The sequence below is a fragment of the Taudactylus pleione genome, unplaced genomic scaffold, assembly GCF_031769625.1.
Source record: "Taudactylus pleione unplaced genomic scaffold, aTauple2 ptg000136l, whole genome shotgun sequence".
Taxonomy (NCBI): Eukaryota; Metazoa; Chordata; class Amphibia; order Anura; family Myobatrachidae; genus Taudactylus; species Taudactylus pleione.
Window position 1 is genome coordinate 779067 of NW_028284538.1, and position 9974 is coordinate 789040.

Genomic DNA, 9974 nt, shown 5'->3' on the forward strand with positions numbered 1-9974 from the left:
GACTATAGTCAGTGGTGGGCCCTCTAGAGTTGCAATCTGGGCTTCTATGCAAAACAGAAAGCTGGTGCAGAACTGTAAGGTTTAGGTTACTTACAGACTGGCGTTGAAATTTGCATGTAAGAGATGTTTTTTAACAAAACAGTAAGAACATGTAAATGTACATGAATATAGAAATTGAGCCAAATAAATCTGTACTAGTCTGCAATGTCATTTGTGTTGCTCCACAATGGTTAGTTTGTTTTTTAAATGCTTTTTGTAATATGTCGGCACAATTGAAAATTTGCATTCACCTCAATGGGAGGGCATTGCAAATAAATCTCTGCACATTTTGAATCACCACCGCCAAGAGCCGTAACTAGACTTTTTGGTGCCCTGTGCCAGAAAGAGCAATGGCGCTCCCTCATTTTTCAAAGGGACATAATGCACCCAAAAAAGGGCCATTGCCGCGTGGGGAAGGGCCAGGGAAGAGATAGGGGAGGCCAGGAGATGCTGGGGATGAAATAAGAGGAAGCTACAAGTGAGAATGATAATAAACAGAAATTTGACAGGCCCAAACAGCGCCCCCTGACCTGTGGTGCCCTGTGCCATGGCCCCGGCCACACTACCCTAGCTACGGCCCTGCCACCGCCTGCAGTGCAACATGGTTTTACCTTTTTGTTTTTGCTCTAAGGCTTTTGCGATGTGTGCCCAGTGCCGATGTCTTTTGCGGGGGGGCCCGGCAGGGTGCCGGCATCGGCAAGTGCATACACACTCGCCGATGCCAGGAGCGACAGCGGGGGCCATGCTGCATTTTGTATGCACCCGCTCCATGTCTGCATCGTATCACCATACTTTTTTGTCGAAGTGTGTTGCTCCTGCATGAAAAGGACAGGGAACTTGGCTGTCCTCGAGCCGGGTCCCGTCCTACGCGGTTGCCCTGCTGCTTTTTTAAACCCATCAGCCACTGCTGCCACAATCAGTCAGAAGCTGCCGTCATATGCGCAGAAAATAGATCAAAACAGTGCAGACGAATAATAGGGAAAAAAACCCTAATAACTCACTGAAATAAAAGCAAAGACCGCAGAAAAAAACAAATACTGCATCACTACACAAAACAAGTGAGAGTATATGAATCGCTACTTATAACGAATAATGGCCCTCATTCAGAGCCGCTCGTTAGCGGCAGTACGCTCGTTCCGAGCGATGTTTGCACATCTGCGCATGCGTACGCTTTTTAGTACGCATGCGCGAACCAGTCAGTGCGGCCGAAAATCCTTTGTACGCTATATAGCGAGTGCCTGCTATTTTGAGTGACAGAATGAGGCGTATGTGGGTGGTAACAGGGGAAGGTGCTTGAAAATGGGGAGTGGAGATCCGAACGCAGGCGTGCTTAAAGGTCAAAACGGGCGTTTTATGGGTGTGTATATTTAAAACAGCAGCGTCATTGACCACGTTACTGGGTTATTTTATAGCCAGAACTGCACGCAAATTTGTGGTAGCAAACACCAACCACAAGAATAGCGAGCAGTTCATACGCTGGTCGATGTACTCGATTAATCTAATAAATAGCGGACATGACGTAGGATGCGTGCGGCCAGGGGGCGTTTTTAACAAATAAACGAGCGTATGTTTTGCTCGTTCGTTCAGACTTAGAGGTGTGAACACACTGCAATGTGCGTACGGATCATTTAAATAGCCACCCCTTGATTTTAAACGAACGACCGCAAATAGCGTGCGGCTCTGAATGAGGGCCAATGTTTGCAAGCAAAACAAATGCTTAAAAACTAGGGATGATAACTCTGAGAACCGAACCCACCCGAATTTCGGGGATCCGGGGCCTCCCTGCCTGCCCGGATCCCTCTCCTGAGGCAAAACCTCGTCATCTACTGTCGATCTCGAGCGGCCATTTTTAAAAATCCCTCTGCCTTCAATGTCTGTCACAGCTCTCAGCCAATCAGCGTTAAGCCCATTGAATGCAGGGAAAAAACAACTAAAAGAAGATGGCGCTGGTTCCAGTTGCCGGCACCCCCCACTACCGACACACCTGCTGCCAGCACCCCAGCTGCCGACACACCAGCTGTCGGCACCACCACTGCTGACACCGCCGGCAGCCCCACTGCTGACACCACTGGCTCCCCCATGCTGCCAATACCGCCGGCACCATGCATTGAGAACACCCCTGCACTGTCGACACAGTCAGCAAACCTGCACTGAGGACACCGCTGGCCCACCCGCTTTGCCGAAACCACCAGTACCCTGCGCTGAGGACACTGCCATCACTCCCACACTGCCATTCCATGTACTGAGGACACCGTCAGCAACCCCCGCAGTGCCAACACAGTCAGCAAACCTGCACTGAGGACACCGCTGGCACCCCCGCTCTGCCAACACCACTGGAACCCTGCACTGAGGACACTGCCAGCACTCCCACACTGCAATTCCATGTACTGAGGACACTGTCAGCAACACCTGCACTGCCGACACAGCCAGCAAACCTGCACTGAAGACACCGCTGTCACCCCCCACTGCCGACACCGCCAGTACCCTTCACTGAGGACACTGCCAGCACCGCCATTCCATGTACTGAGGACACCGTCAGCAACCCCCGCACTGCCGACACAGCCAGCAAACCTGCACTGAAGACACCGCTGGCACTGTCGACATCACCCGCACTGCCGACACAGCCAGAAAACCTGCACTGAAGACACCGCTGGCACCGCCGCTCTGCTGACACCCCCGGTACCCTGCACTGAGGACACTGCCAGCACCGCAGCACTGCCATTCCATGTACTGAGGACACCGCCAGCAACCCTGCTCTGCCGACACTGCTGGCACAGTAAGTGCACTATTGGTGTATCCAACCCACACTGTATAACACACTGTATCCGTGTTGGAAATTGGAAGCTGAACTGCCACATGTTAGCGCCGCCCACTGTGTCACTTAGCTTAGTCAGCCAGCTAGCTGGATGCAACCTTTTGGCCCTAACTAGATGAAAAAAATAATATTGTGAGGTGGTCAAAATTGACTGCAAACGAGTGGAAATAAATGTCATTGAGGTTAATAATACTGTAGGAACAAAAACAGGCCCATTTTATGTGATTTTAGCTGTTTTTATGATATTTTAAGAAAAAATCCAGATCCAAAACCAAAACACCAAGGAAATAAAATCCAAAGCCAGATTTAGATCCATAACCAGGGGAGATCCAGATCCAAAAGCAAAACACGAGGGTCGGCGCACATCTCTATTAAAATGCGAGGAAATATATGTGATGTATGCCTAGTTTAAACCAGCCGCGTGTGCTGCAGATGCAGCCATACAGATCTCAAGACAAGTCCGTCTCATTATGTTGGCGAAAATGCGCTGTCTTTGGTTGGTCTTTTTCTACTTTAAATTATGCAGAGTTTGCCTGGAAAACATGCTCTGTTTGGGTTACTGAGGACCGACTTTGAGAACCACTGATCTAGTATGTATCGGGCTTAGTAGGTATTACCACCGGCCGCAACGCCGGCGGTTCGAATTCCGACAGCGGAAGCCCGGCAGAGGTGAAGATCCCGACTGCTAATTAGGTAAGTATAGCTAACCTAATTCCTTACCCTAAACCTTACCTAACCCTCTTTTAGGGGTGCCTAACCCTAACCTCCCCCCCAAGTCCCTAACCCTAGCCCCCCTTCCCCGCAGCTTAAACCTAAGTCTCCCGGGGGGTGCTTAACCCTAATCTCCCCCCGATGGTGCCTAACCCTAACCCCCTTTTCCCCTAGTCTAAATCTAACCCTCCCGGGGGGTGCCTAAACCCTAAGTTCCCCCGGGAGCCCTAAAACCCAACCCGCGCCGCTGTCCGCGCCCGACTTACCTTCGTTCGGTGTTCGGGCGACGGGCTCCCGGCGCAGGTCTAATGACAGGTGTCGGGATTTCGACGCCTGTCATTAGTACCTTGCCGGGATTAGGCAGTCAGTATTTAGACCATCGGCTTCCTGACTACATCCCTGTGTACTAGCCTGAACTGTACGTTAGCCTCTAAATATCAGGATCTACCTATTTCATTGGGCACCACATTTATTTCTTAGTCCACAAACAAATTTAAAGAAAAAAGTGGTTTTATTCTTGATCTTGTTTTACAGATTGGATTAGAAGTCTCTGACCAGAAGATATGTGATCAGACCCCATTTAGTTCTCCGTCTCAAAACCGCAAAACAAAACCTCTACGATGGAGTTAACTGGGTATAATCCTATGAGGGGGCTTATGCCCCATGTTTTGGAGGCATATCTGAATATCTAAAATAGGTATGTAACCAGGGGCTCCGAGAGGGGGGTACGAATTAATTACCTGGGCCTGGGTTTCTTTTCAATATAAAATTTTCATTAATTTTCACCACAAAAAAAAAAATATAACAATACACGCAATAAAATAAAATAAACAATAGAATAATATAAACTGGATAGGGACAGGGAAAAAATTGGCCCTAGAGCCCGGGTACTTCAACATATATAAACAAAATTATCAATGAAATACTGTAAACATACCAAATAATCTACAAATAAACAATACAAATCATATATCAAACATCATACAGACATAAAATAAAACTCCCATCATTTAGAATCTGATACGGGGCAAAATAAGGCTAGTAATGCCTCGAATGCGCCAGGACTCTGCTCGATATTCATTCCAGCTAGACCATGTCATTAATGGATTATTGGCTGAGGTAGAGTATGGGACTCCCGCTATCTCAAAATCACAATGAGCTTGTATTTTATCCTCTATTGTATCCAATTTTGGGATTACATCTGAACGCCAGTGATATGCAATACGAGACTTAGTGGCAATTAAAATATGCCCTATCACATATTTATCCCCAGAAGACATATCACCATGATATACATGGAATAGTGCTAAAAGAGGATCTGGAGGTATAGCAATCCCAGTCACTTTAGAGATTAACCCAAATACCTGACGCCACAATGTATTCAATTTTGGACATGCCCAAAAAACATGATAAATATCCCCAATATAGCCGCATTTGCGCCAACATTGGTTAGGAAGCGAGGGCCAAATCTTATGGAGCCTGTCGGGCATTAAATACATCCTATGAATAAGTTTATAAAACATTTCCACATGGGAAATACATTTAGATATACGGTAGCATGATTTAAAAATGGAGCCCCATTCATCTTCCATAAGTGATCTAGGAAGACCCGATTCCCATTTCAGGGGAGCTGGAAAAGTTAACGGTTGGAAGCACCTATCTACAAACTATACCACCAAGAAATACTCTTCTTATATCCCCCTGAGGTAAGTCTCTCAAAAATATACTTTGGAGTAGCTTGTAATGGCTGAGAGCTCGAATGGAAACTATTCAACCAGTGGCGTAACTGTAAATATCTATAAAAATCTCTTGATGAAACAGAAAACAATTCTTGAATACTGGAGAAGGGGAGAATTACACCATTAGATATTACCTCATTCAGTGAGATGGCCCCCTGAGCCACCCATTTATCAAATTTCAAATCAGGGATCAAAATTACAGTTTTATGCCATGCAGACACAGTGGCACTTACTGCCATTGAGGAAGAAAGCAACTGGCCACAGTAAATCTGATAAGGAAAAAGGATGAGACATGTCCCGCTCCAAAATTACCCATGACTTAGGGACATCTACCGCAAACCAATCCCCAAGTTGACATAGAATACACGACCACTGGTATAATTCTAGATTTGGAAATGCAAGACCCCCTTCCAACTTAGGTAGGGACATAATACGTCTAGACAATCTGGGTCTTTTTGACTTCCAAACATATTTTGTAAAAACCCCATAAAATGTAGATAACAATGACAAGGGGCGTAGCTTGGGAATGGTGCACAACAAATACATTAACTTGGGTAACAGTACCATTTTTAAAGCAGCAATACGGCCTAACCATGAAACCTCTTGTAACATCCAATCAGCTGTTAAGAGTGAACATTTAGTCAAGAGGGGAAGATAGTTACAAGCCACAATATCAACCCCCCTTTGGGCTTGGGTTTCTTTGAGGGGCCCTGGCTTGGGCCTGGGGCCAGCTCCCCCACTTTCCTTCTTACCTGTTAGTGGCAGCAGCCTCTCTGCCTAGCCCAGAACACACTGCATTATGTGCAGGGTCAAACAATCGCACTGATGGACCCCCTGGATCTGCCCCTGGCTGAGGGACGTACGGTTCCCCCTGTGCAGCGCACGGCACCGTACATACTATTTTGTCATATTTTTTGTAGGTGCGTGGCCAAACTTCCACAATAAAGCTGGCCACACACTAGATCAACTTGCATCCAACCATCTAACTTGTTGATTGGTTGGAATGAAAATCTGGTAACGTATGGGAGTAACTGATGATCAGCAATTTGCTCCTAAATGCCAGAAAACAGATGAAAATGGTCGTCAGACAAGTTTGTTAAATGTTTGATCTAAACAATTTGTTCAAACAACAGTTTTTGTCCATTTTCCGGCGTTTGGGAGCAAATTGCTGATTGTCTTTTGCTTTCATACCTTACCAGATTTTCATTCCAACCAATCAACTAGTTGGATGGTTGGATGAAAGTTGGTCTAGTGTGTGGCCAGCTTTAGGCTACAGTACCAGGCCCCGGCCCCACGTGACGACTGCAATTGATTCTATCACTCCTGTTTATATACGACCCCGCATACCACAGCGCCAAGCTCCTTGGTGTGACAGCAATGTTAGGGGCATATTTATTAACATTTGCGACCAACCCCTGAATATTAAGAATCCTTATCGCCACAATAAGGATTCTTTTTTCGCCGCAATGTACCGATTTGAATCATCGGGACACAGGCTCCAATATGGCAATCAGGAAAAGGAAAACTTATTGCAAGATCACTCTCCAGCAGAACTAGCAGCACTTAATGCATACAGATACAATGTGATACTGCTGTAGATGAAGAAGCCTGACAGGCTCGTGTGCCTGATAGACCTACTTCCCTAGCGTGTATTCCAGCCTGAATATTGGTTTCTGTGTTTAACTGTTAATGCAGTACCAAGATCTCTGTATCATTGCAGACCATTTATCAACTGCAGTTTATGCATAATTTTATGTATTTTAGTTATGTACTAACAGCCTAATGTAGGAGATTTCACAAAAATCTTCCGCAAATGGCTAATTAGCGCTGCAGACAATAGTCCCCATTATTATCAATGGGGACTAGTATCTGAGCCCTATGTACTAAACTCTGAAAAACAAAGCATTTGGTTCATGCCATCCTCAGATGGCGCATATAGCTTCATGTCTATTGAGACATTCTCACAGAAGAGGGATCTTATGTTCCCTCTCCTGCAGCTTCAGAGACTGACACTGTGTGCATACACTATAGACTCTGGGCATGCTCTAGTGCTCAGAGGGCCTGATTCAGAGCCGGATGCTCTGAACGAGCGCCCGCTCTGAATCAGGGCGTTTTTTTTTTGTTGCGGCCTCCATAGCGAGCGGCCAAGAAGTTGGTCTCGATGGTCAAGACCATCGAGCTTGCGACGAGACCCTTGTGGTTGCACTTGTGATGTCAGTGGGGCCGGCTCCAGACTGTAGGCGTTCCCATGGGAACGCCTCCGTCTGGGCAGCCACGCCCCCGCCACGCCCACCAAAGGGGCGTGCTGTCACTCAACATCGACAGCACGCCCCCTTTAATACGAGACCCGGAGCGATGGTTTGCGCACTGGGCCACCATATCGCTCGCGAGCAGGTCTGAATCAGGCCCAGAGTCTATAACTCCGGCCCTGGCCGCACACAGCTCAGTACGCTGCCGGACGCCAGGCGGAGAGAAGGGGGCCCGTGTCGGAGACTGCACACGTGTCCCCTCCTCTCTAGAATCGCCCCTGGCTTACATAAACATGGTGCTTTATAAACATGTAGAGGTTTCTTTAAACACGAATGCCACTCTCCTTATATGTACACCTTAGGATTCAGGGTTATAAATGATGCTCACATAAGGCTTACTTGTAATGAGTAAGAACATTCCTCCATTTAAATGATCAATATAGTATAGAGCTCATACACAAATGGAAACATCTCTCATGGTGTAGATTCCTTTATAAAATGCTTTAATATCACAATATATGAATATAAAAAACAGAAATGGCATCCGTACCAGAAAGATGAAAATATATATCAGCATGGAACAGCACAAAAGATGAAAACCCGGGTATTTTCTATACTTGCAACTGCTCTCAATCCACTGGTAGTGGATAAACCAAAGTCCGTCCACTCACTTAACCGACATGTTTTGATACCAGGGTGTCTTCTTCAATATAATTCCAGAGCATTGGAGCAAGTTCGGGAGTCTGTGGGGGCAGCAGAAGAACCAAGCACTGCCCTGGACATATATGTATATATTGGTCTTTTTATGCACTGGATAGTGTATTATTATATGGTATTATTAATTAACCATATTGATGGTCTATAGCAGTGCACATCTAACAGTGTATGTTTTCCAGATTTCCTTGGTGCGCAGATCTATTAAATATTGACTGACACATATTAAAAGATCCACAGGTGGTGCTAATTATTTCATTTATAATACTGAGAAGAATATGCAGCACTAGTAATATTCTATTATATTACTATTTCTATTGTGGTCATGGTGAGGGTGAGTCAACCGGAAACCCCCCTGTGTTTGCCTATGTGAGAGCCCTGACTTCTATGGCTAGACAAGTCTGGTCAGCATAACAGTTGGCCACTAACTTTATGAGACAAATGTAATAGGGTCCGAGTTTTTTGTGAGGGACAAACTCGGACCTTCTCACACATTTAAAGGTGCGAGTTTTTCCCACAACTCAGTAAATGTAATAGCCTGTGAACTTGTGAGTTCGAGGCTATTACATTGGGCGAGTCCGTACGAGTTGTTTCATATGTAAACTCTCACCTTGTAATGCGACTTTCATTGCAAGGTGCGAGTTATACAGAAGCCTTCACAGATCAGTAGGATCATTGAAGGCTCCTGTGTTAAAAAAAAAATTAGTAAACTGTTAAAACAAAACAAAAAATAGCAACATGGGGTCCCTGAGGTTGTTGCCCTGAGGGTCTTCTAAGAGAGGACCCTCAGGGCAACAACTACCATGGATAGTGTTACTGATGGTAAAGTAGTAGAGAGTCTCAGAGTAGGTCAGGGGCTAGAAGGGTAATCTGAAGTACAGTGAAAGGAAAGTCCACTTGAACCTGCAATAAGCAGGAGAGATCTATTCAATGGGCTTGATAGTAGTCAGGATCACTGTAGGTTGAAGACTTGGCACTTGAAGCACTAGGAAAGTCTATATGACACCCTGGAGACTTCAGATTACTATGCAGGCTGGAATCAAGGACAAGGCACAGGCTTGGACTGCACTTGGGGCCTGATTCACCATGGATCGCAATTGCAACCTCGTGCGCAGATCGGTCGATGGTGCGTACTGCACCATCACAGAGTGAGTGACGGGACATCAGCTTTTGGGGGTGGTGACATGGGAGTAGTTGGAGAAACGCAGGTTTGCCAGTCTGTTTGAATGCCGTTACTTAGGCGTGCATGAATTAGCTACTGTGCTAGCATACGCAGCTTGCCTACACACTGCGTACAACAAGAGTTGTAATTTCTGAAACGGTCAGGGCTGCTGTAATTGTGCATTAGGGGCCGATGTTACTCGATGGTACCAATGTATACGCAGGTCTGCGAGGTCTTACGGATGTCATATAACGGTAGTAGGCGTCTCTATGCTGGCTTTGCAAACATTAGCATATTTTTCGCAGCATTTCTGTGTGCGAAATCGCAGCTGCGATCGCAATAGCGATCCGTAATGAATCAAGCCATTGAAACGGATAGGACCCGAAGGTTGCAGACATAGAACTGGAATGAATCCGGAGACTTCAGCCGGACTGGGACCGGAGGTAATAGCAGCTTAGCTGGAGTGGAACCTGAGGGTAGAACTGGAATGGGACCGGAGAGAACAGCAGCTTAGCCAGAGTGGAACCAAAAGTTTGAACCAGAAT